Source organism: Podarcis cretensis (assembly GCF_951804945.1).
Source record: "Podarcis cretensis genome assembly, chromosome: 17".
Taxonomy (NCBI): domain Eukaryota; kingdom Metazoa; phylum Chordata; class Lepidosauria; order Squamata; family Lacertidae; genus Podarcis; species Podarcis cretensis.
Genome location: NC_137187.1, coordinates 12425494 through 12439458, shown reverse-complemented (window position 1 = coordinate 12439458; position 13965 = coordinate 12425494). Strand labels below are relative to the sequence as shown.

Here is a 13965-nt window from a genome sequence, read left to right as displayed (position 1 = left end):
TTCGAAAGCACCTCCGGGTGCAAGTAGATAAATAGGGACCGCTTACCAGCAGGAAGGTAAACGGCGTTTCCGTGTGCGGCTCTGGCTCGCCAGAGCAGCGATGTCACGCTGGCCACGTGACCCGGAAGTGTCTCCGGACAGCGCTGGCCCCTGGCCTCTTAAGTGAGATGGGCGCACAACCCCAGAGTCTGTCAAGACTGGCCCGTACGGGCAGGGGTACCTTTACCTTTATAAAGAGAGTTAAAAAGAAGATAAAAGGAAGCAGATTATTATGGTTGATAACAGACTCGTGTAAAGGATGAAGGAAGTCATCAAAGAAAATGGATTTGAAATTTAGTTAAAATATACTGTCTATTAGGGTATTTTTCAGGTACAGTACACTTTTATTTTTGTTATGGTTCTTTTTGTTAATATTGTTATTCCTTTTTTGTTTTTCCTTTGTTTTTGCTATTTTTTCATTTTTATTTGTTATATAATGTCTCTGATTATGTTTGTTTGTTTGCACATAAAATAAATAAAATTTAAATTTAAAAAAGAAAAAAAGTCTGAATCCAGGCCTGTAGTTTGTTTCTCACAAAAATACAGTTGTATCTTGGTTGCTGAACACCTTGGAACTTGTACCTTTCGGCTCCCAAACAATCGAAAACCGGAAGCCGCGTCTTGGTTTTCGAACAGTTCCGGAAGTCAAATGGACTCCTGGAAGGCATTCTATTTGAGAACCAAGGTACGACTGTACTTGGATCGGTCAGTCAAAAACAAATCTTAGTTGCTGCTTAGGGCTTGTTTGGAGAGAAAGAAAACCACAAAGGCAGCTTCAGGCATAAAGCTAGCCCAAACCATGGTTTTACTCCTGGCTGCTCAGCAACAGAGCCAGAAGCAAGCGAGGGAGAAGTAAATTACGTGAATTTTTTAGCAGTGTGCACTTTTAAACCATAAAGCTGATGTCCCCTTAAGTCCTTTTCGCCTCCCCAGCCCCCCACGCTGCACCAAATAAGCACCAAGTTGCCGTAGAAAATGGCTGTGATGGGGAATATCTAAGATAAATATCTCTTATAGTGCTGATCTTGGGCCCTTGTGAAAAAGCCTCTCCTTTGGGGGTGGGGACTGAATACAATAGTCCTTGCAGTCTCCAAAATATTTCAAAACAGATGATTTTAAAGGTATTGCATACGCATTTAGAAACAGATTAAACTGAAATGTTCTAATCCCAGAAGATGTTTGGCGGGATTTCCCAACTAATCCCAGGAAGCCTCTGAGCATATATAACTGCTGCAGATACATCACAGGTATCAAGCCAAGAGAGAAGGTCCAAGCTGCTAAGTGAAGACCAAAAAAAAAGGTAAGCAATAATACTTGCATTGATATGTGTTTTTTGTCTTTGTACTTTTATGGTATATAGGAATAATAGGTAGGTTGAAAAGTAAGATGAGAGCCAGCTTGCAAAATCTAAACTGCCTTAAGCTCCTTGAGTTCAGTGGAAGTAGCATCTCCTGATCTTTCACATCAAAATCGAATGACTTGTTGTGACTTAGCGCTCCATTTCTATAATTTCTATAATTCTGATGTCCTGTAAAATGTGCACGCTCTCTGCTCTTATCAGTTTGCATAGTTAGTGACGGTTATTAAATGCATGGTGCTTTATTATTATTTTTTCTAAACCACACTAAGAACATGTGACCGAAGGACAGTATTAAAATAGCTATAACCAATAAATTTTAAAAATGAGCATTTACTCCTCTTTTTTCAATAGCATCCTCCTTATACCCAAACTAAAGCAGCCACATGAGATCTGCTTATAGTGAATAAGTTCACAGAGTCCAGGACTGTCTTCCCTGAGAGGCAGAAATTCCTAGTTCACTGGAATCTTTCCTAATTTACCTGTGCTTTTTTTTTAAACCAGAGATGCCAGAAGGTGAGCCTGGGATTGCTTGAATGCAAAGCCTGGGCTCTACCCTTGAACCATGGCCTCCCCCTAATAAAACTGGACAAGCACAACCCAAATTAAATCTTGACTTTGGATCCTGTCCACGTTTTCATACTGGATTCAGTATCTCAGGTTATGGTATGGGTCTTCTGATGGCACTGGCTTGTTGACTGTAATATGGTTGGAAAATCTCCAGGTGAATTATTTGAAGAGCAACTGTAATCAACAAATTACGCTAGTAGGACTACAAGAAGTTTTGTAAGGAGAAATATACGAAGTGTTACAAAGTAGAAAAAGATAGAGATATTGGTTATGAGTTTGAAATGTAATAGGGAAAATAAGAAATGCATACTAAGAGATTAGATTGGAAAATTTTCAGACAGGACTGATGGAAGTCAAAAAACTGAATAAGATGTAAAAGTATGTTTATTGTTGAAAATGATATGTTAGAAAACTAATAAAAAATTATATATATATATATATATATATATATATATATATATGGAAAGTCTCCAGGTGAAACTATAGCTGGTGAAAGAGGTTTATTAAATATTGCTAGGACCACAAATTATAGGTAACAACAACAACTTTGGGAGTGAGATAGATGCCACATACCCAGAATGCTCTGGTCAAATATAGCCACATTGTTCACTTCTACTCCACTTCCGTTCTTAATTCCTGTCACTGCCCATTCTCCCTCTCACAGTCCACATGTGAATACCTAAGTTCAGTTTTAGTAATGCTAGCATTCAGTGTTGACTCTATGAGATTGTTTTTGCTCATTGCTCTTAGGGATCAAACAAGCAGAATGAAGACTCTGATCCTTCTTGCCTGCCTTCTGGCCCTCACTGCTCATTTTGAGGTAGGCATTGAGAGTTGCCGTTAAATTGCAGCAAGGGGGGTTAGGTGAAGGTCAGGCAGCAGTGGCATGTGGCAGTGGCGGGCGGAGGCTGGGCGGTAGCGGTGGCAGGGGGCAGTGGTGGCAGGGGATGGAGGCTGGGCACCCACAACAAAAAAAATTGTGGGTGTCAGGGGCCCCTTGAGTTGGCACCTGTTTGGCCCATTTTTGCAGTTCTGGGCAGGCAGCAGAAATGGTAGACTGGCTGATCACATGCTGGCTTGCATTTCGCTAGGAGAGTTGCATGTTTGGATAAGCGGTATGATTGATGATGAACTTTGACTTGCCATAAAGGGCTCCTTATATCTACAAATGAAGTAATGGCATAGGAAGAGGGAAATATTTTTATTTATTTATTTAATTCACCATGGGAATAAGCACAGAGTTAAATACATTTATGTTTACCAATGTCTATGCCAACTCTCCATTGTTCTCCTCTGTCTCCTCTGTCCTCCCAGGCTAGCAAGAGTGGAAGTGGAAGCAACGAAAGAAGGTATTGGAGAGGCTTCCGTCCACAACCAGCCTACTTCCCTTCCTATTCAAGGAATCCATACTTTCCCTTCCCTTCCTATGCAAGGAATCCATACTTTGCACAAGGGCCTTATGGCTACCCCTCACAGAATCCATATTTCTCACAACCACAGTATTATTATGTCTTTCTCCCTGTCAACGCTACCGATTGAGGTAAGTGTCCATTAAAATGGTAGTAAAGGATTGAGTTTCCTGTGGCTCTGCAAGGGACCAGGTGAGCTGGGCTGTTTTGAGCAGTCATTCAGTGACTGCTTGCAATGAAGGTTCAAGCCCAGCTTCTATCTTTTTCACTGAAGAACTTGGATTCATGACTTCATGAATGGTTTTTAGGACAAAACCCTAAACATTTTGTAAACAGTTTTTGGTGGTTGTATCCCTGACCGGGCTAGCCTACTCATGAGGCAAGGTGAGGTGACCGCCTCAGGCGGCATGATCCCCAAAGGCAACAGATCCCTGTGTAGATATTTACACACACACACACACACACACACACACACTGTTCCTGATATAGATCTTCATTCACTGATGTAGATCTTCACTGATCTTCTACACAAAATCAAGTGGTGATTTTCTGGCTAAACCAGTATAAAAATAGCAGGCTCTGTTTGGTTTGTGTCTGTGTGTGAATGTGTTCTGAATAACCTGAAGCTGAAAAGAGCTTTTCCACCCTTATGGATTTGATTGTTACCAATTTGTTCTTTTCAATTAACAGGTCTCTCTGAGATGCGTTCTTCAAGACTCTAAGAAACAATTTCCTTCTGTTGCCATGAATCACCTGATATAATGCATGATACAAGATTTTAATTTTTGGAAAAAAATTATGCTTTGAAGTATATTCCTTTGAATAAATATGTCCAGTATCTACTTATGTTTCCTGTGGGTTGTTTCTTCCTTTCTCTCTCTTCCCTGTCAGGGATGGCCCCAGACATTTTGGCGCCTGAGGCAAATCAGAAATTAGAACCCTTCCATAGGAGTCAATTCCTAGGAGCTGAGGGGACTTTGCGCTGCCTATAAAATATTTGAGGGGGCCAGCCCTCCAAGTTGATGGGTACTGAAATTCAAATTGTGTGGGTGCAGTACATCATTTGATCAATAATGTGGGGCAGTGCTTACCTCCCCCCCAATATTTTATTCAAGTTGGCACCCCTGAACTCTCCCAATTGTAGTTTGCTAAACATACTTTTTATATACTGTTGAGGCCCCTCACGCCCCACCACCTTGATGCTGCACACCTTGCTCCCCCCTTGCTTCCAATGCTGATCTTCTCTTGGGGAATACAGTGGAACTTTGGTTTTCAAGCGTCTCAGAAGCTGAACAATTCGGAACCCGAACACTGAAAACCTGGAAGTAATTGCTTCTGTTTATGAACATGCCTTGGAAGTCGAACAGCTTCTGAGGCACGTTTTTCATTCCCCCCCCCCCTTGACTTTGCAGCTAGCCCATTCATCCTCGGTTTTCAAACATTTCAGAAGCCAAACGGTCTTCCAGAATGGATTACGTTCAAAAACCAAGGTTCCACCACATTGGAAATGTGGGGAGAGAAGATCAGCATCAGAAACAAGGGCAGGGAGAGAGAGAGAACCCGTGCTTTTATTTTCTAAAAAAAATGTTTAGGGATACTCTCATTTTCCTATTCATATTGAAATACTGCCCCTCAATGAGGCCAAACTTAGAGTCACAAAATGTTTCGGTGTATGCATCCCCCTGCGTCCTCCCAGGAAAAAAAAGCACTGGAGACAACACAGGAGAAATGTTGGAAATGGGAGAGTCAAGATTAGCATTGGAAACAAGGGGAGGGGGTGAATATAAGCATCTTAAACGAGCAGGGAGCAGGGAGATCAGCATCAGAATGAAGATCTTCACTCTCCTCTTCACTCCCCAATTTTACCTGATTTATACTCCTTCCTTCTTAAATTTCACTCTTTGCTGCTTCTCCCTCTTCCCCAAGAGAGGGAAGTGAGGCTGTGAAACAACTCCCTTGAGTTAGGGACTCAATGCTGGTCATTAAAGTAAGTCCCACCAACCTTATTGTGAATTGAAGACTGGTGGTTGTGGAAAATGGAGGATACTGGTCCCAGTCTGATGACAGTCTCATGTTTAACCAGGTTAGGGAAGATCACTTGGGGCATAACACGAAACTGGCTCCTATGGCAAGGAGATTGGCATTCCCTTGTGAGATTTGAAAAATCATACTTACTTCCTGGTTGTATTCTTCAGCAGAACTCACCATGAGTTTTCTGCTCCAAATCCATGACCTGGTGGCTTCCAGTGGGGATGGTAAAACTCACTAGATGACACCCATGACCACACGGTGTGCTGTTATGGTCAGTGTGGGTGTGTTGGTAGGGCAACTTGTCATCATAAGCCACAACAACATATAGGCCACCTCTCATTTCAGTCTCTGGGGCTTCCTAAACCAAAGCACAATGAAAGCAAATTAAGGGATTATCATCACACAATAGTTGACTTTAAGAACAAAACCCAGTCATTCCTTTCCTTCCAATTCATATCAGCCAAACCACAAAGCTCATCTTGATGAGGCAACAAATCCTTTTTGTTTCCAGGTCCTTCAGACTTAAGTTCTTAGATCAACCCTACAAACATTATTATTCATTAACACGTTTGCCTGAATCAAACATGAGGTTTTGGGCTTATTTTTTAAAAAAGAAAGATGTGCACTGATAACAGCAAAACCGCCTTTGCAGTGATGAATGCAACTTTGGAGAAGCCAATAGGCTGGGTGATAAAGGGGGTCAGGTATAAATAACGTGGATTGCCGTGGGACACCCAGTCCAAGGTGCCACAACCAGTTTTTCTAGGAGTGTTGCATTAGGAAGGAACAGTCAACAGGTAGGTAAATTATTTGTTTTTCAAATCAAAGTTACTTTATATTTTTCCTTGTCATATAGAGTGATGCTTAAGATCTAAATCTGCTTTCACTGATTGTTTTCTAAGTGGAAACTGGGCTTAATCAGGCCCTTGATGAATAAACAGATTTATTTTGAGTGAAGAATAGCCGAAAACGACTACAGAGATAAAGAAGGGTCCATGGGCTTAAATTAGCCATAACTCAGTGATTCCTGGGGTCATGTCTTTGAGCAAATATATGATTTCATAACACATGAACCTGTGAAATTCATTGTCTGAAATTCATTGACTGAAGCATCTGGAATTGATCCCTCTTCATGAACTATCTTTCTGCCTATCTTATATAGTAATACAGAATTTTTCTTTTTTCAAGTAACATATTGAATTTTTGATATTTTCCCATTATGCATATTATTATTGTTAAAAACATCCCACTCTTTCTTCAAGGAGCTCAACAGGGCATACAAGATTTTCCATGTCCCTCACCCAGTGCTATTTTTCTAGAAAAAGAGGTGCTGGAACTCACCATGAACTCCCCCATTGTTCTCTTATAATGTCAATGGTACGCACCTGAGAGGTGCTGGAACTGAGTTCCAGTGAGTTCCGGTTGAAGGCAAAAAAAGCCCTGTCCTCCCCATATTTTTCCAAAACAACCCTGTGAGGTAGGTTGGACCAAATGATAATGGCTAGCCCAAGGTCACCTAATCAGATTTGTGACTGAGTAAGGATTTGTAATCTGGATTCCGCACTTCAAAGCCAATATTCGAACCACTATGCTACACTGAATTTCTTTTCCTATGGCCTATTTCTCTATTCTGCTTCAACAGTCAACCCTTTCAAGAAAGGAAATGAGTGGTTTGGCAAGGACTATGGAGACCAGATGCACAGAAGCTAAGGGCTCCTATGTTCTTATCAGACCAGCAACAATGGGGATAGCCACAGTGCCAATGTGGGTGGCACTGTGGTCTAAACCATTGAGCCTCTTGGGCTTGCCAATCAGAAGGTCGGTGGTTTGAATCCCTGCTGCGGTGGTGAGCTCTCGTTGCTCTGTCCCAGCTCCTGTCAGCCTAGCAGTTCAAAAGCACGCCAGTGCAAGTAGATAAATAGGTACCACTGTGACAGGAAGTTAAATGGAGTTTCCATGCGCTCTGGTTTCTGTCACAGTGTTCCTTTGTGCCAGAAGCGGTTTAGTCATGCTGGCCACATGACCCAGAGAGCTGTCTGTGGACAAATGCCAGCTCCCTCGGCCTGAAAGAGAGATGACAGCCACAACCCCATAGTTGCCTTTGACTGGACTTAAACATCCTTTACCCTGCCCCCCACCTTTTAGTCACCTTTTCCTCCCAAGAATACTCCAGGCAATAACACTACATAGGTAAAGGTACCCCTGCCCATCAGGGCCAGTCGTGACTGACTCTAGGTTTGCGCGCTCATCTCGCTCAAGAGGCTGGGAGCCAGCGCTGTCCGAAGACACTTTCGGGTCACGTGACCAGCGTGACTAAGCTGCATCTGGCAAGCTAGCACCAGTGCAGCACACGGAAACGCCGTTTACCCTCCCGCTAGAATGCGGTCCCTATTTATCTACTTGCACTTAGGGGTGCTTTTGAACTGCTAGGTAGGCAGGAGCTGGGACCGAACGACGGGAGCTCACCCCGCCGCGGGAATTTGAACCGCTGACCTTTCGATCGGCAGGTCCTAGGCTCTGTGGTTTAACCCACAGCGCCACCCGCATCCCACCACGTCAACACTACATAGGGTTGTCATATTTCAAGGGTTTTTTTTGCAAAGTCACCAATTTTTTAACACTTCCGATATAGCCATACTCCAATTCAGCAAGTCACCACATGATCCTGCAGTTAAGTATTCTTCAGCTTGTTAAAAGAAAGAAAAAATCCTTCTGCCATCTCACATAAAGTAAGTAAAACAATATTAGCGTTCACTCACAATCCCTAAAGTTCAACACAATATTCGAGGGACATTTTTTACCCCAACCTGAAACTAATGAAATTCACATGGGCTGAATATTCAGCCCAACATGAATGCAAAAGTTTCTAGAGCTGTTTACAAAGATCAGTAATAACACTAGACAGTCATAAGGTGGTTGTCCCTTTGAAGGAGAGATTTAAAATTATTGAGAAAGTGGGAGAGGAAGTGCAAGCACTGTGTTGGTTGGAGGAGGCAAGGAAGTGTGAACTCAGAAGGGATGGTGTCTGGAAAGAAGTGGAAGAAGTGAGAGATGGAGGAGAAGGGTGGAAGAAAAGAAAACAGGGAAGGCAAGCAGGGAGAAGGGGGGAAGAGTAGCAAAAAGCTAAAAAGAAGAAATGAGTTGGTGGGGAACTGAGGGAACAAGGAAGTGAATGGAGCTAAGGGAAGCTGAGGAAGCAAAAAGAAAAGGATGGGAGGGAAGAAGGATGAAAACAAAGAGGTAAAAAATAGATGGAGAGGCAATGGGAGGGTGTTGAGCCCCCCTGTAATCTGGCCTACCACTGCCAGATGGCCTGCACAGGTAACAATATTATTATTGTTACTATATTAATATACCGTATTTTTCACTCTATAAGACTCACCAGATCACAAGACGCACCTAGTTTTTGGAGGAGGAAAACAAGAAAAAAAATATTCTGAATCTCAGAAGCCAGAACAGCAAGAGGAATCACTACGCAGTGAAAGCAGCAATCCCTCTTGCTGTTCTGGCTTCTGGGATAGCTGCGCAGCCTGCATTCGCTCCATAAGGCGCACACACATTTCCCCTTACTTTTTCGGAGGGAAACAGTGAGTCTTATAGAGCAAAAAATATGGTATTAATTATATGATATATTATATAATATATTAATTAATAATGTTAATAATGTTAATAATAATAATGAACATTATTATCCTCATGAATAATATCCTTAATGAAGACAAGTAAAGCAATCAATGTGTACATAAGGAAAACTGCCCCCCCTACTTTGTCGGTGTCCCCCACCCACTGAACTTTGAGCCTGGCTATGAGAGTAAGGTTCCAGCTAATTTGTATATTATCCTGGTATGTGGCTGAGGCAATTTTTTCTATCCTGGAGTGCAACTGGCACTTGCTTCATGTCACTCAGCTGGTTTCTCTCCCAACAGAAATCATCTGTACCAGATGAGACCCGCCATCCTGTTGTTGCTCTTTTTATTTGTCGCCATGGGTTCCTCTCGCTCGGTGCGCAGAGTGAGTATAATTACTTCGTGACAGTCGCCATCTAACAGCTTGATCTGTCTGTCCAATCGACTGAAGTCACAGCCTAAACTTTGCGCTCTGCTGTGTTGTGCTGGTTGTCTGTGAACCTTGCCAAGGCATATTTAGGAAAAAATAAATAAAAATGGTTCCCCTAGTGCCTATTAATGTAAGCACAAAAGGCGTTTGATAGAGCAGAAGGAATTTTTAAAACTGCTGAACAGGGCTGGCCCAAGACATTTTGCCGCCTGAGGCAAAAGAGAAAACGGCATATCCTCCCTCCCTGTTGCCTTCTTTTTCACCACCTCACTGCCCTCCTCCTCTGCTGCCTGAAGCAACTGGAGGTGGCCCAAGGAAGCCCCAGCACACTGAAGACAGCGGAGGAGAAAAAGGGAGGCCAGAGAGAAGCAGGTTCTGCTCTTCACAGGTGATGCCAGCGGGTGGCAAGTGCAGAAGGTGGCAAGCATCCTCCTCCATGGGAGCTTGGATCTGCTGCCCCTCCAGTCTGCTGCCTCACTGAGGTTAATGGATGGGCCAGTCCTCCTATTGATGCAGGGCAGCTGCACCATTCAAGAGAGTGGTACATGTGAAACTAAAGCACACTGTCTTTTATGTGTCATCAGCCAGTTCACAGCATACCCTCCCAAATCAGAGATGATGAAAAACGGGACGTGGGATCCCCCAGATCCAGTTTACAGAGGCAATTGCATCACCCCTCCCCACTGCCAAACAGGGGCAAAAGCAGCAGGGGAGGGGCCCCTCCCCTTACCCCTGGGCCAAAGCATCAGCCAGGACTCACCTCTGGTGGGGGCATAGGTTCAACAGTGCGATGGAAAGCAGGAGACAGAGACCAGCAGTGCAAGGAGACTCCATTCTTCAGGAGCCGATCTGCTCCTACCCTCGGCTCAGATCCCCACTCCTCCCAGTGCTGTGGGGTGCATGTCCACACACCAGCCCCATGCAAAAACACATGTCTTTTGGTCCTGCTGTCTTACGAGAGAGTGTGGAGCAAAAAAACCAATACATTCTAGGGTCCATTCAGAAGCCAGGATGGTTTCTGTAATTCTGGGGTGTGCTGGTCAAATCTGGATGGTAGGGGGATATGTCCATTCAGAACTGAGGAATGTCTCATTTGGTGGTGGCTCAGTGGGGCTGAACAGCCCTTATGATTCTGAAAGGGAATGTTCAGAATCTGGTCTCCAGTCACATCTAAACCATCCATTCAAAACACTCTTAATACCATTTCAACAAACCACGGCTTCCCGCAGAGAATCTCAGGAACTGGAGTTTCTAAAGAGTGCAGAGAGCTGTCCGGAGACTCCCTTACAGAGTTAAGCTTCCCAGCACCCATAACAAACTATAGTTCCTGGGATTCTTTGTGGGAAGTCATAACTGTTGAAGTGATATGAGCACTTAAAAAGTGTGTTGTAGGTGTGGCCTTCTTCTCTGATCTCTCTGCAAGACCCTAGCAGATCAAAATAGATGTTTCCACTTGTCTTCATTGTGCAATGAAATTACCAGCGTACATGAGAACATGCTTTGTTTTCACAGCCTAGAAATGGACATTGGACCAAGCATAGGCCAACGCTTGGACTTCAAAACTGGTGGTTCTCGGGAATTCCCAGGCTGCCACCTCGTGTGGTGGTGGTTTTTGTGCCTTTCAAGAAGCCCTCGGTGACCTCTGGTAATGCAAAACCTGTGACACCTGGAAGAGTTCCGGATATAAACAGAACTAATACAACACCGGGTTCAGAAAGAGGAACTAGTGGTAGAGGAGACAGGAACATGGGAAGAGGGGATCGTGACCCCCTGGTCTCAGCTAGTCAATATTGAATTGCTGAGGGAGTCCATGGTTAGATTTCCTGCATTTCAAAAAGGCAAATGCAGCCGAGTGTGTGTCATGCAGATTAGGGTCAAGGTGTTGAAGGGAAAATTAGGAAGGATAAATATTGACCTTAGCTGTGTTTTCTTGTATTTCTGTTTTCTTCCTGTTCCCCTCAAAGACTCAATAGTCCCTTAGTTTCTTTCAAATTTGTTTTCTTTTTGTATTTTGGTAAATTTTCTTTATTATCTTTTATTGGCTGAAAGCTAGTTATGACTTTTGTAACCATTTAATATACATACATACTTTTACATTAAATTGGAAATCCATGTTAAATATCATGCCATTGATATATATATATATATATATATATATATATATATATATATAGTGCTTGGCTGACATGGTGCTTAAATAGTGCTTAAGTTCAAAACTCTTTGACCACAGTGTCTGATTTGTAAAGTGCTGGCTTAAAAAACCCAACAGTTTTCTTCAATCTTCACATCTCTGTACCACATATTAAAATCATAACATGTTGTATACCAACAGAACGGTGAGATCAACTGTGACAGATGAAATAGGTTGGATGGTATGTTGCATTAATAAGTGAAGCTGAACCAAGCAAACAATTGTCTAGCTAACAAATCAATAGCCAGCCTGATTTTTGTAAATGGCATGTTTGCTGTATTTCCTAAAATGGACACCAGAGGGAGGAAAAACACAAGCTACTACAGGATAGCATATTTTTTTATTTTATATTTTAAAAACAACTTCATAAGAGAGAAATAAACGACATTTGTTTTGAGTTCAGCACAATTTCTAAGATCAGGAATTGTAAGGAAACGGTTGGAAACATCAGTAGTAATCTTCTAAATGAATATAAGAAAGGCAAATATAATACCTTGAGCTGTTTTTGGTGCTAGAAGTAGGTGTGATGTTCTTATCTTGCACTTGTCTCTTGCATTCACCAAGAATCAGAGAAAAGGAAGTCTATTTTAACTGACAGTGCAGAGTCGGAATCAGTGCTGGATTTACGTATAAGCTAAACAAGCTATAGCTTAAGGCCCCACTCTCTTGGGGGCCCCCAAAAATTTAAAGGAAAAAACACACCTGGCTGTACATTTCTAAAATATAAGATAAAAGAATAAAATAAAACCTACATGCAGCAACAGTGTTTTGTGTTGTGTAGGCTCCTATGATGTAAGTAATGGGCCCAACCTGCTAGCCTCCTCCCTAAAATATCACTGGTTTGCTATTCTTATTTCATGTTATAGCAAGTTTCTAAAGACTAGATTATGAGTCTTTGTAAATTGTGTGTCTAAAGGAACCTTTGTTATTGCCAAATGCCAATGTGTTTGCATTATTAAGTTTGTTATGAATAAAAAAATCATTTTAAGTTAGGGCTTAATTATTTCACTATTAATATACTTCTTCTTAACTGTATTCCAGTTCAACAATTACTTTGATAAAATGCATATTTTGTTATGTGCAAATGGCTTTAGGTTCATAAATTACCATATAGCATATATTCAACACAAAAAACAGCGGCAATTTGTTGTTGACAAAGGACAGCTGGACATATAAAGGGCCCCATTACCTTCAGTAGCTTAGGGCCTCGTCAAACCTAAATCCAGCCCTGGTTGGAATCATCCAACAGCAAGTGCCGCACAATACAGTCCTAGTGTTTGAGGCACCCTGGATTCAGTTGGCTTAGCTCTGCTGGAGCTTCAGTACAGTCACCTGCAGTTGTGAACTCTTTTTAGCAAAGCAGCTGGAGGAGGAGGAGGAGAGGACAGAGGAGGAAGAAAGAGCTGTTACTGGAGAGGGAGCCTTTCCCCATCCTTTGGACGCCCTGAGAAACTCAACAAACCTGCTGCACCTGGAACAGGGTGTGGAGACTGCAGCTGAAGGGGACAGAGCTGTGGGCAGCCAGATGAAGGGCTATCCATCTTGGGTCTACCCTTAGTTCACAAAATTAAAAGACGCCTGTTTCTTGGGAGAAAAGCAATGACAAACCTAGACAGCATCTTAAAAAGCAGAGACGTTACCTTGCCAACAAAGGCCCATATAGTCAAAGCTATGGTTTTCCCAGTAGTGATGTATGGAAGTGAGAGCTGGACCATAAAGAAGGCTGCTTGCCGAAGAATTGATGCTTTAGAATTATGGTGCTGGAGGAGACTCTTGAGAGTCCCATGGACTTCAAGAAGACCAAACCTATCCATTCTTAAGGGAATAAGCCCAGAGGTACTCACTGGAAGGACAGATCCTGAAGCTGAGGCTCCAATACTTTGGCCACCTCATGAGAAGAGAAGACTCCCTGGAAAAGACCCTGAGGTTGGGAAAGATTGAGGGCACAAGGAGAAGGGGACCACAGGATGAGATGGTGGCACAGTGTTCTCGAAGCTACCAGCATGAGTTTGACCAGACTGCGGGAGGCAGTGGAAGACAGGAGTGCCTGGTGTGCTCTGGTCCATGGGGTCACGAAGAGTCGGACACGACTAAAAGACCAAACAACAACCTTGGTACCCAAACAGCTTGGCTCCCAAACAAATCGGTTCCCGAACACCGCAAACTCGGAACTAAGTGTTCCGGTTTGCAAATTTTTTTTTTGAAGTCAAACATCGGTTTGGGCTGTCGGCGTTGTTTCTGGGGCCAATCAGCCAATGGTTTGCGAATGTTTTGGAAGCTGAATGGACTTCCAGAGTGGATTGAGTTTGAGA

At 42.9% G+C, this 13965-nt stretch overlaps 2 long non-coding RNA genes across 2 annotated transcripts in view; both read left to right on the top strand.

The window, feature by feature from the left end:
- LOC307206537 overlaps positions 1–4217 on the top strand; it is a 36210-nt gene extending 31993 nt beyond the window's left edge. Inside the window, exons 4-6 of the long non-coding RNA XR_013834325.1 lie at positions 2717–2786; positions 3281–3506; positions 4066–4217. This is a non-coding gene — a long non-coding RNA (uncharacterized lncRNA). The remainder of the gene's footprint in view (positions 1–2716; positions 2787–3280; positions 3507–4065) is intronic.
- A 1937-nt stretch (positions 4218–6154) lies between these two features.
- LOC307206638 lies at positions 6155–11321 on the top strand. Its single transcript, XR_013834445.1, has 4 exons — positions 6155–6203; positions 8039–8135; positions 9333–9417; positions 10975–11321. It is a non-coding gene; the product is annotated as an uncharacterized lncRNA (long non-coding RNA).
- The last annotated feature ends 2644 nt before the right edge of the window (positions 11322–13965 follow it).